Source organism: Scophthalmus maximus, chromosome 16, assembly GCF_022379125.1.
Source record: "Scophthalmus maximus strain ysfricsl-2021 chromosome 16, ASM2237912v1, whole genome shotgun sequence".
Classification (NCBI taxonomy): Eukaryota; Metazoa; Chordata; class Actinopteri; order Pleuronectiformes; family Scophthalmidae; genus Scophthalmus; species Scophthalmus maximus.
Window position 1 is genome coordinate 3,244,505 of NC_061530.1, and position 18,703 is coordinate 3,263,207.

The following is an 18,703-nucleotide window of genomic DNA, read 5'->3' on the forward strand; positions in this document are numbered from 1 at the left end:
ACAGTCTGTTTCCTGTTTTTTCCACACTGTCTCTCATGTCATATTAGACTCTGCCACTCCCTCCTCCTGCCGATTCCATTCACCTGGCCGGCCCCACCCCCATACTCACCTTCTCCTCATCAGCTAATCAGCCCTTCAGTGTATATATACCGGGCCACTCCCTCAGTTCTCTGCCAGATTGTTTAGTGTATATCCAAGCTCTCCAGTATTTTGTTATTCCGATTCAGATTCTGCCTGTACATGTTTCGACCTGCCTTTTTGGACTTTGGACTTTCCTTTTTGCCTGTCCATACTGGTTTTTTTTGCTTTGCCGACCTCTGCCTGTCCGTTAAACCCTGTTTTTGCACCTGAACTTTTATGCATCTCCTTTTGTATTCTGGTATTGTGTTCTTGCCTGCCATTTTGTGAAAGCCTGAAAGTACAATCTGGGCAAAAACTAACCCAGCCGACACTGAGAAGATACAGCATGAAATGGCACCACTAACTCTAAACCATCATGAGAGAAAACTCACTGCTATGGAGATGGCTATCCAGCAGTCTTCTGTATGCCACAACCAATATTTGCAGGCCAGTCAAACGCCAGCGTTTCTCAAACCACCAGCCCTTCTGTTCCCACCGTCTCTGGTCCAGATCCCTGCTTAAGTGCTCCAGAATGCTTTTCTGGAGCTCCAAGTACCTGCCGCTCTGTTTTTGACTCTGTGCTCATTGACTTTTGAACAACAGCCTCTCACATATCCCACTGAGAGGTCAAGAGTGGCATTTATGATCTACCAGCTCACTGGACAGGCTCAGGACTGGGGCAGCGCTGAGTGGGAGAAGCAGTCGGCCTCTCTTTTCTTCTGTGACTGCCTTCTCTGAGGGTCTTCGGAAGGTGTTTGATCATGATACCCCTGGCCAAGAGGCAGCTCGTGGACTGTTTAACCTGGTTCAGAGGAGCCAGAGAGTGACTGACTATTCCATTGAGTTCCGGACACTCGCAGCAGAGAGTGATTCGAACAGTTCCTCCTTGACTGACGCTTTCTACAACAGATTTTCTGATGACATAAAGGACGAGCTGGCGGCTCGGGACCCTCCGACAGATTTAAACACGCATCGACGGACTTCTCCAGGAAAGGAGACGAGAGAGAGCACTGACCAGTACTCCCCAGAGCTTTCCACGTCCTCCAGCGTCACCTCCCACTGTCACGGCTGAACAGGAAGCAGGACCCAAATGCAAGGGTGATGAAAAGATATTTAATAATAAAAGAAAACCAACTAAAGGTGTCCACAAAATGCAGCAAACAAAGGCAATCCAAACACTGGAGCCAGGGGGGAAAATGCAGAAACAGACCGGGGCAAAAATGCAGAAACAGGCAGGAACAGGCAGGAACAGACAACATGAAAAAACAGACGATCCAACAACAGACAAAGAGAAGCACAGAGACTAAATACACACAAAGAGGGCAGGGCAATTAGAACACAGGTGAGACACATTAGGAACAGGTGCAGACAATCACAGGGGCAGGAGACACAGGAAAAAACAAGACACCAGAAACTAGACAGAGGACAGGAAGTGAAACAACACAATGAACTAATTCAAAATAAAACAGGATATGAGAACACAAGATCATGACAGAACCCCCCTCTTAAGGACCGAATTCCAGACGGTCCCAAAAAAAAATCTACACAGAGCAGGGTGGATGGAAGGGGGCCAGGACGGACTGAAATAACTGGGGAACTGGACAGGGGTTTTGCTGGGGGGTTTCAGCAGGCGTAGGAGCTCTGGGGGACGGCCCGGAGGCCTGGCATGCGGGCGTAGCAGTTCTGGGGGAAGGCCCAGAGGCCGGCCATGCAGGCGTAGCAGTTCTGGGGGAAGGCCCGGAGGCCTGGCATGCGGGCGTAGCACTTCTGGGGGAAGGCCCAGAGGCCTTGCAGGCAGGCACGACAGTTCTGGGGGAAGGCCCAGTGGCCTTGCAGGCAGGCACGACAGTTCTAGGGGAAGGCCCGGAGGCCTTGCAGGCAGGCACGACAGTTCTGGGAGACGGCCAAGAGGCCTTGCAGGCAGGCACGACAGTTCTGGGGGAACGCCAAGAGGCCTTGCAGGCAGGTACGACAATTCCGGGGGACCACCGATGAGGGACGCGTCGATCGGCCCACCGACTGGAGAGAAGTAGCAGAGTTCGGCTGGACCACCGACGAGGGACATGGAGAAGGTGACGGTCGGACCACCGACGAGGGACGCGTCGATCGGCCCTCCATCCGGGGACGTGGAGCAGGTGACGGTCGGACCACCGACGAGGGACGCGTCGATCGGCCCACCATCTGGGGACGTGGAGCAGGTGACCACCAACGGAGAACATGTCGATCGGTCCATCGCCTTGGGACGAGGAGCAGGCGACCACCAACGGAGAACATGTCGATCGATCCATCGCCTTGGGACGAGGAATAGGCGTCGACTGGACCACCAACGAGGAACGCGTCGATCGGTCCATCGACTTGGGACGAGGAGCAGGCGTCGACTGGACCACCAACGAGGAACGCGTCGATCGGTCCATCGACTGGGGACGAGGAACAGACGTCGGCCGGACCACCAACGGAGAACGTGTCGATCGGTCCATCGACTGAAGACGAGGAGTAGCAGACGTCGACCGGAACACCGACGAAGAACGCGTCGATCTGTCCATCGACTGGCGACGTAGAGGGGCAGAGCTCGGCTGGACCACTGATGAGGAACGCGTCGTTCGGTCCACCGACTGCAGACGAGGAGGGGCAGACGTCGACCGGACAACCAGAGGCCGGCCATGCAGGCGTAGCAGTTCTGGGGGAAGGCCCGGTGGCCTTGCAGGCAGGCGTAGCAGTTCTGGGGGAAGGCCCGGTGGCCTTGCAGGCAGGCACGACAGTTCTGGGGGTGGCCAAGTTGCCTTGCAGGCAGGCACGACAGTTCTGGGGGAAGGCCCGGAGGCCTTGCAGGCAGGCACGACAGTTCTGGAGGAAGGCCCGGAGGCCTTGCAGGCAGGCAAGACAGTTCTGGGAGACGGCCAAGAGGCCTTGCAGGCAGGCACGACAGTTCTGGGGGAACGCCAAGAGGCCTTGCAGGCAGGTACGACAATTCCGGGACCACCGACGAGGGACGTGTCGATCGGCCCACCGACTGGAGAGAAGTAGCAGAGTTCGGCTGGACCACCGACGAGGGACATGGAGCAGGCGACGGTCGGACATCCCCCCATCCGGGGATGTGGAGAAGGTGACGGCCGGACCACCGACGAGGGACGCGTCGATCGGCCCACCATCTGGGGACGTGGAGCAGGTGACGGTCGGACCACCGACGAGGGACGCGTCGATCGGCCCACCATCTGGGGACGTGGAGCAGGTGACGATCGGACCACCGACGAGGGACATGGAGCAGGCGCCGGTCGGACCACCACCGAGGGACGCGTCGATCAGCCCACCGACCGGGGACGTGGAGCAGGTAACGGTCGGACCACTGAGAGGGACGCGTCGATTGGCCCACCGACCGGGGACGTGGAGCAGGCCTTGGTCGGACCACCGACGAGGGACATGGAGCAGGCGCCGGTCGGACCACCGCCGAGGGAACATGTCGATCAGCCCGACGACTGGGGACGAGGAGCAGATGCCGACCAGACCACCGACGAAGAACGTGTTGATCGGTCCATCGACTGGCGACGAGGAGGAGCAGATGTCGACTGGACCACCGACGAACGACGTGTCGATCGGTCCATCGACTGGCGACGAGGAGCAGTTGTCGGCCAGACCACCGACGGGGAATGTGTCGATCGGTCCTCCGACGGGCGACGAGGAGGAGCAGATGTTGACCGGACCACCGTTGAAGAACGTGTCGATCGGTCCATCGACTGGCGACGAGGAGGAGCAGGCGTCGGCCGGACCACCGACGGGGAACGCGTCGATCGGTCCTCCGACGGGCGACGAGGAGGAGCAGATGTCGACTGGACCACCGACGAAGAACGTGTCGATCGGTCCATCGACTGAAGATGAGGAGGAGCAGACGTCAGCCAGACCACCAACGGAGAACATGTCGATCGGTCCATCGACTTGGGACGAGGAGCAGGCGTCGACTGGACCACCAACGAGGAACGCGTCGATCGGTCCATCGACTTGGGACGAGGAGCAGGCGTCAACTGGACCACCAACGAGGAACGCGTCGATCGGTCCATCGACTTGGGACGAGAAGCAGGTGTCGACTGGACCACTGACGAGGGGGAGACAGGGGGGTGCCCGTCCACAGAGACAGGCTGGCCGGCAGGCTAACCAGCAGCCTCAGTCTGAAAATCCAAAGCCATGGGGCAAGCACTCCTTCGCAGCAGCAGCAGCAGCGAGGGAGGTGACGTCACTGCCGTGCGACTCCAAGGGACCGTTGTCTGCCAGAGCAGAACAGTGGCGCGCATGCGCAGCTCACCCATGGGTTTTAACCACTATTCGTCAGGGGTACAGACTACAGTTCGCTATGAAACCACCCAGATTGTGTTAGTTTCAGCGGCCAGGGGGGATTAAGCACGAGTCCTGGAGGACGAAATAACATCCTTATTAAACAAAAGAGCTATCAGGGCCGTTACGGCCGAGGAAGCCCAACAGGGTTTTTACTCCCGTTACTTCCTCATTCCAAAGAAAGGGAGCGCATCCCCTATTTTAGATCTCCGGGTGTTAAACAGACATCTACGGAAGTACACGTTCAGGATGTTAACACACAGAGTGCTTTGTCATTCTATCCGTCCGGGAGATTGGTTTGTGACAATCGATCTCTCAGACACATATTTTCACATCGCCATTTACCCGGCGCACAGGAAATTACTCAGGTTTGCTTATCAAGGCACAGCTTACGAATATCAAGCCATCTGTCAAGCCGGCTGTCGTTAGCTCCAAGGGTGTTCAGCAAACGTGTGGAGGCCGCTCTGTTTTCGTATGATCCCGGTCGCACGGGCAGGCGATCAGGGATTCCGCTACGGTGATGAATCATCTCGGGAATCTCGGGTTCAGCATAAACTGGGTGAAGAGCCGTGTAGAACCCATGCAGTGTACAGAATACCCGGGCCTCAGCATAAACTCCCTCTCTTATCGTGTCACGCTATTGGAAGGGAGATTGGCATCTCTCGCACAGTGTCTATCCCTCTTTCACAGGGGAGGAGTCGTGTCGTTCCGATTGTGCCTGCGCCTGCTCGGCCTCATGGCATCAGTCATATCAGTTGTGCATCTGGGACTGCTTATGATGAGGGATTTTCAGTGGTGGGTCGCAACATTACGTCTGTGCCCCCGCCGTAATCTCAGTTGAAAAGTGAAAGTGACACTGACATGCATGTCAGCTCTCCGCCCGTGGATGGAACCGGCGGCTCTCGTGCCGGGAGTCCCGCTAGGGGCGGTGACATCGCGGGTAACCATGACAACAGACGCGTCCCTGTCAGGGTGGGGAGCGGTCATGTCCGGCAGAACAATTAAAGGGACCTGGAACCCGAGGATGGCTCAGACTCACATAAATGTGTTAGAGCTGTGGGCAGTTTTTCTGGCACTGTAGCATTTTGTGCACTTTCTCCAGGGTCGTCATGTTTTGGTGAAAACCAACAACTCCACGGTGGTGGCATACATCAACCGCCAAGGCGGCACTCGGTCGCTGCAGTTGCACGGGTTGGCTCAGAAGGTGATATTGTGGAGCAGCACCAGGCTCCTGTCCGGTACAGGAAACCCCCTGTACCGCAGGTAGTGGAGCAGATTTGGCTGAGATGCGGCCAGGCAGCCGTAGATCTCTTTGCCTCGCAGGAAAACTTAAAGTGCTCTCAGTTCTTCTCCCTGTCAGACGTGAATGCACCACTAGGTGTGGATCCTCTGGCCCACCCTGGGCCGAAGGTGCTGCTCTATGCATTTCTCCCTCTCAGCCTGATCTCCCCCTCCTTAGTGAGGTTGAGGGAGCAGTGTTTGTTCCTAATCCTGATAGCGCCATGGTGGCTATCCAAACATTGGGTGGTGGAGATAGTAAAGATTGCTAGCGGGCGAGCCGTGGCCTCTTCCCATAAGCAGAGATCTTCTATCTCAGGCGAGCGGGGAGATTTACCACCCCCACGCGGAGCACATGGCGCTCTGGGCTTGGCCCGTGAGCGGTGGAACCTGAACACTGCAGGCCTACCTGCACAGGTCATTGATACTATCCAGAGTTCAAGAACCTCCTCCATGCGTGCACTGTACATTTGTAAGTGGCGGGTTTTTGAGGAATGGTGCGACTCAAGGAACATGATCCCTTTTCAGTGTTCGGTGGTGGACCTGTTGTGTTTCCTGCAGGAACTAGTAGATAAAAGGAAGGCTTTTTCTACTGTGAAAGTGTACTTGGCAGCCATTTCAGCTTGTTATGTGGGCTTTGGGGAGAAGCCTGTTGGTCAGCATCCCTTAGTTTGTCGCTTCATGAAGGGTGCTCGCCGCAAGCTCCCAGTGTCCAGGCCCCTGGTTCCTCTGTGGGATCTGTGGGTGGTGCTGGACGCCCTCTCTTTCCACCCTTTTGAGACTATGGGGCGGTAGAAATGAAGTTTGTTTCGTTGGAGACTGTGTTGCTCTTGGCTTTGACCACGGCAAAACGTGTGAGCGACCTGCAGGCTTTATCCATCCGTCCCTCCTGCTTGCAGTTCGGCCCTGGACTCTCTAAAGTCTGCTTGCAACCCAACCAAGCCTTTGTACCTAAGGTGGTGGAGTCAGCCTACAGATGTCCCACGGTAGAGCTTTTGGCATTTCACTCCCCACCATTCTCCTCGGAGGAGGATCAGGGGCTTAACAGACTGTGCCCAGTTTCGGCTCTGTATGTCTACATTGGTAGGACAGCAGGGTTCAGGACTGACAATCAGCTGTTTGTGTCCTGGGCCACACCCCATTGTGGAGACAATATCTCTGGCATATAGTTGTGGTGGTATGCAGCCCCCTCAGGGTTTGAGGGCTCATTCCACATGGGGAGTAGCCACTTCGTGGGCTCTGTTCGGTGGAGTCTTCATACAGGATATCTGTGCAGCGGCGAGCTTGGCTACGCCTCACACCTTTGTGAGATTGCAGATATGAAATAAACTACACAGCTGCATCTACCTAGATATCATGACAGACATATTCACCAGACATTATATACCATATTACAAACTTTAATTTTATCAAAATACGTTTCGTTTTTTTGTGCATCACAGTACAATTAGAATTGCCTGCTAAGTTATGTGTCTTTTTATGATCTTGTACCTCAAGCCGCTCCCACTGTCCAATGTCCAGTACACCACAGCTGTTCAGGAGTGAGACCTCCCTCTGTCCGTAGAGGATGATTATTCCTGCAGCATCAAGTCGATGCATGGACGCCATTATTCTTTCATTCATTCATTATTCAGTGAGAGAGAGAAATGGGGGAAAGAGAAAAGGTGGGCAGAAAGAGGGGTAGCGCAGAGAGGGGAGGGGGGGATAGGAGTGGGATGCAAAGGGGAAAGAAGGCTGTTCTAGAGACTTGTTTTATGTGTGAGTCAAAGGACATGTCCTGATCAAAGATAACTCCAAGGTTCCTCACAGTAGAGCTGGAGGCTAAAGCAATGCCGTCCAGTGTAACTACATGATCAGATAGTGGGTGCTGTCGAAATGTCCTTTCTATCTACTAGGGATGGGTGAAAAAATCGATTTGCGTATGTATCGCATTTTTTATGGGATGATTTTAAAAATAGATTTTTTTCCCCAGAATGGATATTTCTATTTATTTTTTATGGTTGAGATGGCGACAACGCAACGTCATATCTTTTTCTGTAAAAAGTCACATCTATTTCCGCACAGATGATTATTACTGTGACACAACGGGCTTCTGAGCAAAAACAGTGAAACAGGCGGGAGAAAAACGACAGAAGTGTCCAAGATTCCATTTAAGCAATAAACGTGTGGTGCAAAATCTATTGCTCCTAGATGAGATGAACGAAATAAAGAATCTTGCAAAGTAGTCTCTTGGTTTATTTGCACTATTAATTTAGATCTGCGGAGAGGATCTCTGTTCTGCATGCACACTGGATGCAGCAGAAGAGAAAGATAATGAGGAGAGGGTCTCTCACATATTATATAGATAGCAATCAAAGGAAAGAATGTTCCTTAAATGGAGTTCTTTACAAGAGCAGTTGGAGAAGCCCCCACAGCTTATCTATGCGGAGATCAGGAACAAGTGGAGAACTGTTTTAGCAGTTGTCTGGAGGAATAGTACAAAACACATAAGAACAATTACATACAATGGAGATTAATGTAATTAATTTATATATATACTGAAGGTTAACACATACATTTACCATAACACATGTAGCTTTTTCTGAGAAGGAAACCACTCTTGTATATTTCCTATTGCTCCTGTTGTATGAGTGGCGTAACTCCTGTTGTGAATGGGGAAGTGCGTGGAGTGTGTTCGGTGTGGTGTGTGTACGTGCATGAGCAAGACAGAGAAAAAAGAGCGGGGCAGCTAGAAGTCCGGTTTATATGCTGGCAGCTAATGTTACAGCTGTCCAATAAAAAATGCAGCAATGCCTCGGTTCCACACGAAAGTCTCTGTGGTTCACAGCGCTGTTGGAGGGAAAATAAGGGGGTTGGTCCCTGTCAGGGACCAAGCAGTCAAGGCATAGAGACACAGGTGCTTTCTTGAAAAAACATTTTTTATTTAGAAAAATAAACAAATGCCAAAAGCCTCCTCCTCCTCCACTGCTCTGATTACCAAGACATCTGCCTTCTTAGGTCTTTCAGCCCACTCATTGAGGACGTTCACATGCAGCACTCTGCTGGAACATGGTTGCCCTGGGATGGCAACTTGGTAGGTGGTGGAGCCAAGTTGATTCTCCACCTCAAAAGGCCCTTGCCATTTTGCAGGAAGCTTGCTGTCACAGGTGGGTAGCATAACCAGGACCTTCTGACATGGTCCACTGCTGTGCAGACTTATCATACCACGTTTTCTGGTACCGCTGGGCCTCCGCCATGTGCTGTTCGGCAAGTTCAGTCATCTTTTGCAGCCTCTCTCTCTTATCTGAACAACAAGGGTGATAATGTTAGCAGTCCCCCTACTCCCTTGGTTCCCTTCCAAAGCCTCCCTCAGCAATGTCAGAGGTCCCCTCACCTCATGACCATACAACAGTTCAAACGGGGAAAAACCAGTAGAAGCCTGGGGTACTTCCCTGTAAGCAAAGATGAGCTAGGCTAGCCATTGATCCCAATCCGAGCCAGTGTCATTCACAAATTTACGGAGCATCTGCTTGAGGGTCTGGTTGAGCCGCTCCGTCAGTTCATTGGTCTGTGGATGGTAAGGGGCATACTTCTAATGCCAAGCAGTTGGTAAACTTGTTTCAGAAGAGTAGACATAAAGTTAGCACCCTGGTCAGTTATAATCTAAAGGGGGAAACCAACTCTGGAGAAGAACTGTACCAAGGAGAAAGCCACAGTGTTTACTTCGATAAATTTTAGGGGAAAATCTCTGGATATTTAGTCGCATAGTCTGTAATAACCAGCATGTAGCGGTTTCCACTTTTGCATTTCTCAACCAGACCAACAATATCCATACCAAGATGCTCAAAGGGAGTACTAATAATGAGGAGAGGCTGGAGTGGAGCTCTACAGGGTCTTTTACCTGCCGTCTTCTGGCACTGAGGGCAAGTCCTACAAAACTGTGCCACATCTAACGGCGAACCAGGCCTGAACAAATATTTTCTAATGTGAGCTAGAGTCTTATGTTTCCTTAGGTGGCCAGCCCAAGGAACAGAATGGCCCAAGACAAGTACCATGTCTCGGGCAGTCTTAGGAACCACCAGCTGTTTAGTGGGTCCATGTTGCCGGTTGAGAACATCCGTTTGTAGAAAATACTCCTCACGGCAATTGTACTCTCTCACTCTCCACCTCTCTCTCTTTCGCGTATTGCAACAAAGTCACTAAACTAAGGTCATCCTGTTGCATCTGACCCATGTATGAATGTGCACATTGAAACCCAGTGGCAAATCTGGATCTACCTCATCTGATGGTTTTACCACAGTGCGCTGGAATCTCTCCTGCCTCCTTTGTCTGCGTGGTTTCCGGGACTTTCTGGGCTGGATGTCCAAGTCTGCATCATAAAAAGTCAGGCACTGAGGTTTCATCCACTAGCTTAGCTTGGGCCCTCGTTACTGCAGCATTACAACTTTGAGGATGGTACAGCAAATCAAACAAGACTGGCAGGTCACTGCCCAACACTACTGGAAAGGGAAGCTTGTCTGCAACTCCAATGTTCAAAAGATATGGCTGCCCTTGCACTTCCATAGAAATGTCTGCAGTGGGGTAATGCTTCTCATCCCCATGCACACAGCAGATGGGGACAGTCTCAAGAGTTCAAATCATATTAGTAGGTACAAACTGCCTTTGCACTAGGGTCTGATCACGGCCAGTGTCAATTAGGGCCTCCAGAACTTGACCATTAATTTGACCGGGGAAAGCATACGCAAATACTAATCCAAGATAATAATATCACCGACATCCTTTACAGTTTTATCTGTTGGTTGTATCCAGGGCTGGACTGGGGCCACTGTTCAGCCCAGGAGTTTCAGGCCCAAGACCGGCCGACTTTTTCTATGATGTGGTGGAAATTGAATACACGAAGCATCAGTTCAGCTCTTACTACCGTGTAGTTTTTATTTATAATATGTTCTAACAAATGTATTCAATTCAATTCAATTTTATTTGTATAGCGCCAAATCACACCATACATTGTCTCAAGGCAGAGAGAAATGCAGAGAACCATTTGTACTGTCGCCTTAACCATAAGGGCATTTCTCCCATTTCAATGAGCAGGGCAGGGACTGGGGAAGTTCTGAAGGCCCCACAGCAAAGCCTCAATGCCCTAGCCTGCATCACATCTAACCTAGCCAGAACAGTTTTAGAAGCAGACCCATACACAAAGCATAACATTCAGGACTTTTTTACACTTTGACACAATTTTACCTACATGCACAGCCCAAGTCATACACTCTTCAAACCAAAAGCCCAGAAATTTAAAAACCTTTACCTTCTCCAGTGGAGACCCATACATATACAGGCCAAGATTAGGTAACTTTCTTTTAAAACCAAATACCATATATTTAGTCTTAAAGGGAGAGATTTTAAAGCCCCATTTATTCCCCCATTCCTCTACAGACACTAACACTCTTTGGATCTGCTTTAAAACAAACTCAACGTTACGCCCTCTTTTCCAGATGGCCCCGTCGTCTACAAACAAAGACAGCCCGAATCCTCTCTCGATTCTACCAAAAATATCATTAATCATTATGTTAAATAAAACTGGACACTTCCCTGCGGGGTTCCATTCTCTATTTCTACAGTCTTTGAGCTAACACCACCAATCAGTACTTGTATTGTTCTTTTCATTAAAAAATCCTTAATCCAATTAAACATCCGTCCTCTAACTCCTATATCAACATTTTTTTTATCATTAATCCCTCCTTTCACAGACAATCATATGCCTTCTCAATATTCAGGAATACACTCACTACTATTTCCTTGTTGTTAAATGCCCTTTTAATATCCTGATCCAAAACTACAACTGACTCCATTGTGGACCTTCCATTCCTAAAACCATTCTGGACATCATTAAAGATTCCTCTGGTTTCTAAAAAATATACCAGTCTATTGGTTACCATCCTCTCCATAATTTTACAAAGCACTGCTGTGAGCGCTATAAGACAGTATGAGCTAGGGTCAGATGCCTCTTTGCCTGGCTTCAAGATAGGGATCACAACTGCATGTTTCCATTCCTTTGGCAAACACCCCTCTGCCCACACATTATTAAACAAAGCTAAGATTTCATCAAGTACAATATCGTCCAGATTTTTTATTGCTCATAAGACAGCCTATCTCTCCCCAGGGTTGTATTTGCCCCAGACATTATTGCATCCTTCAACTCTTTTACAGTAAAAAGCCAGATTAAAAGGATTATCATTTTCTAAGCTCCACCCCAGCTTCCACTGATTAACTGCCATCAACTGAGTCCTCTTCCTACAACTCTCTGCTCCCAGGCTCCCTGACCTGTGCACCACTTGAAAACTGTTTACACACGTCTGCTTTTTCCTTTTTTGACATTCTACGTACCGCTGACCACAAATGCCTTACTGGAGACTCAGGGCCTAGCGTACCACAAAACTTTCTCCAACTATTTCTCTTTGCATCCTTTATAACTCTTCTTGCTACTGCCCTAAGTCACTTATACTCCATTGCATTAACCAGCATTGGATACTTTTTTAATCTTCTATATGCTTTATTCCTTCTCCTTACAGCTTCATCACATTCTTTATTCCACCAAGGAACCAACACACGGGGCCTAGGTCCCTGCTTCACAGGAATGGTACAGCGAGCGGCCTCATGTATCATGAGATTAATGTCAGCATTCCAATTATCCACAGAACCCTCACTATCAACCTTTCCTACTAAGCTTTGTGCCTTCTCCTGAAATTCATCCCATTTTGCCCGAAAAAAGTTATATCTAGGGACTTTCTCTTCCACTTCTCAAGTCCCTACCAAACTTACACAGAATTGGATAATGATCGCTACCTAATGTATTTCTATCCATAACATCCCATTCAGCAATTGTAGCTAAATTTGAGGAAGCAATTGACAAATCTATATGGCTACAGGTATTTTTCACAATATTATATCTAGTCGGCCTTCCATCATTTATCACTACCAGCTCATACTTATCTAGAAATTCTTCTACTGTTACCCCACTGCTATCCCTGTGATCACTACCCCATAATGGGTTATGGGTATTAAAATCTCCAATCCATATAACCGGACTTAAATAATGGAGATAACCTTCTCCATTATTTCATCAAAGTCTGACAATACCAAAGGTTGACAGGGGTTATAATAATTTAGGATAGTAATAGAGTTGTGACTGCTCCAAACCTCCACAGCCAAACATTCAAGCTTAGAATAAATATCAACTTTCCTATACTGCAACCCAGTCTTAACAAAAGTTGCATATCCCCCTCCTGATCTATCAGACCTGTCCAATCTCAAACATTCATATCCCGGAATTACAAAATCTAGACAGGGCTTTAATCATGTCTCTTGGATACATATCAATTCTGGTGCTTCTTTAAATTCGTCGACAAATCTCTTAAACTCCTGACCATTCCCAATCAGACTCCGGGCATTCCATTGAAGAATAAACCACATCAAAATGTTAAGGATCCACCCCATCATCGCTTGCATCCTCCACACTGCTAGCCCTCGACAACTGTGACGCATCCATATGGTGATTCTCAGTCGTGTAACTTTTCTGGTTACTGCTCTGTGCCAAGGAATCTTTCAGCTGCTCTCACCACTAACCTGATGATGTCTGATCTGTTAGCTGCTTTCTTAGCTCCTACCAACACATCAGAAACAAAAGCCAGAAATGACTCTTTATTAAAAACCAACATGTCAGAGGGAAATGCCGGCGGTAGGTTTGGCACAGAGAGATTGCTCCCTTGCACTACTCTAGCCCTAGCGCTCCCATCTTCGCGTTTTCTGGCTACTCTTTGAACTGCCTCTGCATACGACACCTTGTCCTGTTCCCTCACAGCCTGCACCCGCCGTGCCTGGACAGAGTGCTCACAGCCCCGAAACGTTGCTGCATGATCTCCACCACAATTAAAGCACTTAGGAGCCTCTGCCTTGCAATTTTGAATTACATGGTCTCCACCACACTTTGCGCACCTTCTTTTACCCCGACAAGACACAGAAACATGTCCAGACCTCTGACAATTATAGCAGCGCAGCTGTGGTCTTCTGTACTCCCTTATCTGATACGACATACTACCAAGAAACACTCTCTGTGGCAGCACACCTTCTTTGAATGGCGGGTCCCCCTCGGCTCCCTCTCTACACTTCAATCTCAGAACGTCAGTTACCTGGCCCCCCGTAACATTTTCTAAGATTTCCTTCTCCGACAATCCAGCAAACACTCCATAAACCACTCCCTTGAGTCCCTGCTGGTTTCCTCTAGGGACCAAACTCTCCACCTTAACCATCAACTTCCCAACAACCCTAGCATCATTATATTGTTTCTTATTTTTGCAACACACTCTCAACATTCCATTAAACAATATCTTGGCCTGAAAGTCCTTGCCTATCTGACTCTCCAAAGCATTGGTAATCTTTAATGGATTCACTGCTCTAAATCCTGCATTGCCTTGATTAATTCCCTTAACTTCAAACAGCACTACATACTCAGTAGTTCCAGTTCTCCATATTTTATTTCCTTCATCTCCTGACATTTCAGGTCTTTCACTAGATGCCCCTCTCTTAGAGCTCCCCTTTTCCCTACCCACCATGTGCCACCCACCACCCTCAGGCCCACCACTCCCAGAAGCCATAGGCCTCCTAAACCCCTTCCTTTCCTAACGCTAATCTTATTCTAATTCTAGTTCTACTACTAATGGTGAAACAAAAAACAAACAAAAACAAAACAAAAAGTGGACCAGAGCACCATGAAATTCAGCGCTGACGGCTGTCTATTCGTTCCGACTCCTGAACAAAGCCGAAGCACACTGTTGTTCCCCTCCGTCCGACCAAGCAGTCAAGGCAGAGAGACACAGGTGGTGTCGATGGTCGATCAGGCCATTTAGACACACGAGGGGATCAACCTAAATACAATTATTAAAATGAACAACAATAAACAAGAAACATGTCAGTGAAGTTATACTGAACATAGAATTAAGAAAACTACAGAATTAATTATCAAAAACACAATTAGTGAAGAAGATATAAATCAGAAGAAGAAGAACTAAATGGAAATATATCTCTTCCCCATGATGCAAGAACAATATGGTACGGTCCAATTGGCAACACTCTGTATTAAATGCTGGTTGAATGCAGGTGAGACTCCTTTTGGACAACCAGCTAGGCAACTCCAGCAGCAACCCCCGGAACTGGTAACTATAAGAAAACTGCATTACTTCATACCGAATTAAATACCTTAAATTACTGAATAACTCATAACAAAATTGACAAAGAAAGTTGACTAAATGTGTGCACTACAAATAGATAACTGTATCGTCACATTGCTAATAAAAGTGAGTATATTAAACTAACATTTGTGTGTGGTTATTTTATGTTTGTGCGTTTTGTGTGTGGTGCTAATTCAATAAATAACCAAACAAAGGTAGTTTTACCACCATATTTTGTGGTTCAGTGTGTGGCTGTTGGAGCAGCCATCACAGTCCCGGAGCAGAGAAACTATCTCCGTGCTCCCCGACTACGGTCCGGGGAATGGGCAGCATAAAAAATCAACACTTTTCTCAATAATGCAAAAGTTTTTCTTTTGTTTTTCTTTAAGCGAAAAATAAAATCGCAATAAACGATTCTATCGAATCACAATACGAATCGAATCGGCACCCAAGTATCGTGATACAATCGAATTGGGACAAAAGCATATCGTCCCAGTCCTACTATCTACTATTCCTTGACCTCAGGACAAAGGGTTAAATCACCCAGACAGGAACGTCAAGGTCCAGGAGGTCCCTGAAGGGGATCTCCAGGCCGGCCTCAACCGTCTTCAGGTTGTCGACGTAAATGAGAAGACGGTCATCGGTAAGAAGGTCAAACACCTGTAATGAGTACCAGCAAATTTATTTTATTGCTAGCAGTTTACTTATAAATGTTTCTTTTTATATTTATAATGCATAGCATAGCTATAGGCATAGGAATATATAGTAATATAATAATGTGCATTATTCTGCTACTGCTGATAATAATAATATTAGTTTTATTTAAATAATTTATAGAAATAAAATATACTATTTCTAATAACCACCTTTGTCAACTGCGGGAAGTGGGCAAAATGCCTCCAGCCTATGCTCTGCCTGTACAGATCCAGCCAGGAGGTGAGACTGTGGATGACGGCCTTGCACTGAAGAAGCGTAACGCCATTTCCTTGGAGCTTTAACTTGACGTCATTCATTTTTTCCAAAACATCTGCGAGGTACATGATGTCGCAGCGGCTGGATGGCACCTGTTCTCCCAGGCCTGCATCAGCCTCCTCCAGAAACTCCACGATGGTGTCAAACAGCCCACAAAAACGAGCGAGGCAGTTTCCCTCTCAGAGCCAGCGGACATCAGTGTGGAGAAGAAGACGCTTGGCATCGTTTTCCTGGCACAGCTGTCGGAACTGTCTGTCATTTAGAGCAGGGGCTTTTATTTTGTTAACTGCCTTGATTTCCACATTGAGAGACTCGTGGAGAGCTGGACTTTTACATTCGGCCACAAGGTTGTGGCGGTGCAGGACACAATAGAAGAGATCGGCATGAAGCGCATTAAAAATGGTCTGTCCCTTCGTGTCTGTTTCCAGTTATTTGGAAAACTAAAATTCCTCTGCCATCTTCTCACTGCTGGAGGCCTTAAAATGGACATAGGCCATCAACAGAGCGTGTGTTGTGGTGGTCTCATCCAGCTGAAGGGTTTAATTTTTCGCCGCTTTTCCTGGCAAAGAGACTGCTGATGGTGCTCCTACCGTGCTTCTCTTTGAAGGCCTGGAAGAAGGGAAACTCCTTGTCACCCTTGTCCGGGTGGATCTTTGTAAGATGTTCCTTGAGATGTGAAGGTTTCATTGCCTCATTTGAAAAAACTTGTTCACACAATAAACGCATTGGAAGTTGTGCTGTTGGAGAAGGTACGAAGCCATAACTAAGGTATTCAATTGATTACTGACGCCAATTTTCAATATGTTGCATGCTAGTGTTGCAAATAGTAAAAAAACAGCGCAAAAGTATAAAAAATGTATTACTTTTGCACGGGCCACATACGGTATTATGCTGCGTAACTTTTTTGACATTTTGGTAAAATTAATTAAGCAGATTTTTTAATGGAGTTTGGTTTGAAATTGTTTTCTGCCATTTTAGAAAAAATGAAGCTCTTTAATGTTCCATGTTTTGTGCTTTGACATTTTCTGTAATTCATAGACAAGGCCGTGGGGAGTAGGGGTGCTTTAATGGTGTTGGACATGCACGTTCACATCTATAAATACATTTTAAAAAATACCCACAGGCCTATTACTGTTAGTTTGAGAATTTGATGCCTTGCTTTGCCTGTGAATAACCATGTCACTGTTTATTTTGCAAATATGGATCTCATAACAGTCAGTGGCTAGCTGCTGTTGGTAATTTTTTTGTATAGCCCACCAGAAAACTTCTATTGACAGGCCGGGATATTATCGTATCACTGAACTCAATAGGTAACAGGCATTTGGGACAGACCTTTAATTCGTTTTGCACAGAACTCTTGCTCAGCAATGATTGGAAGGACTGTCAAATTGATGATTTAAACCAGTATGAATTTTATTTGAATTACACTACTGAATAACAGAGATATGCGGGGAATTATTTACTATTATTTAGTCTCCATTTTTCTCAGACTACCTTTCGGCATTGTGTCTGTCAGACGAGACATACGAGGGCCTTGAGGGTGTGGCCGGTATCTTGGACGACATTGTTGTGTTCGGCAAGACTAAAGAAGAACACGACCACAATCTTAGTGCCATGCTCAGCCGAACCAGAGAGAGAGGGGTAAGGCTGTACCTGGACAAGTGCCGCATCTGTGTTACCCTGCACTTTGTTACAGTGAGCTACTTCGGACTCACAGCAAAAGATCTTAGATCAGACCCCCCCCCAAGGTGAAAGCCATCAGAGATATGAAACCGCCAGAGAACGAGGCTGAGCTGGAGATGATCCTGGGCATGGTGAACTACCTTGGCAGATTTTCTCCCAACCTGGCAGAGGTGACACTGAGTTCAAATGGGACATGACACATGACAAGGTGCTTCAGCAGATGAAAGAGACTATCACAGCTGAACCAGGGCCAGTGTTAGCCTATTTCGGTCCGGAAAAGGAAGTGCACATGTCGAAAAAAGGGATTGGGTGCAACCATTATGCAGAAAGGAAGACTGGTTGCATATGCTTCAGGCGAAAAAAGACGCGAAAAAAATGCTCCCCGCTCATCAGTGAATATTGGAACCACCGTGATGAGATTACTGAGGCTGATGCAATCCTTCTGAATGGTGAGAAAATAATCATTCCACACAAGCTCAGAACAGACATGCTAGACTACATACACACGGCCCGTGTGTATGCACTTTAGAGGAGTATTTTTAATGTATAGAGTATTTACAGGAATACTCCCATCGACGGCCTGAAATCTCCAGCCAAAATCCTCATGAGCCGCAGACTGTGCTCTATTTTACCCACATCAGCACAACAACTGCGCGACCTCAGGTAACCCCTCAGAACACAGTGTGAGGAAGGAGAGAGGAATAGTGGAACGGTGGACAGTGGATGCCTGCAACAGTCATCCAACCCGCAGAGACCCCGCAAACTTACCTCATCGAAACCGGTGACGGACAGACCTTCAGGCGCAGCCGGCGCAACCGGCGCAACCGACGACACCTCCTCGACAACAATGCACACACCTGCCACACAGCAGTTCGACGTCAGCAAAGACGATATGACCTCTGGACAAACAGAGAAAGTGGAACAACAACCTCACCATCGTTCAGTATGTGAACCAGATCACACCGAGCCCTGTTCCCACACGAAGTATGGTCATACCATTTAGCCAAGGCAAGTCCTTGACTTATAAGTGACTGTAAAGGGTGTACGAAGAATGCTGCCCGAAGAAAAGAAAAAAAAAAAGAAAAAAAATGTAACTGGGAAAAAAAAGCTTATAACCAAGTACA

At 48.0% G+C, this 18,703-nt stretch overlaps 1 pseudogene; it reads left to right on the top strand.

The window, feature by feature from the left end:
* Positions 1-3,376: 3,376 nt before the first annotated feature.
* LOC118287782 lies at positions 3,377-17,776 on the top strand (annotated as a pseudogene).
* The last annotated feature ends 927 nt before the right edge of the window (positions 17,777-18,703 follow it).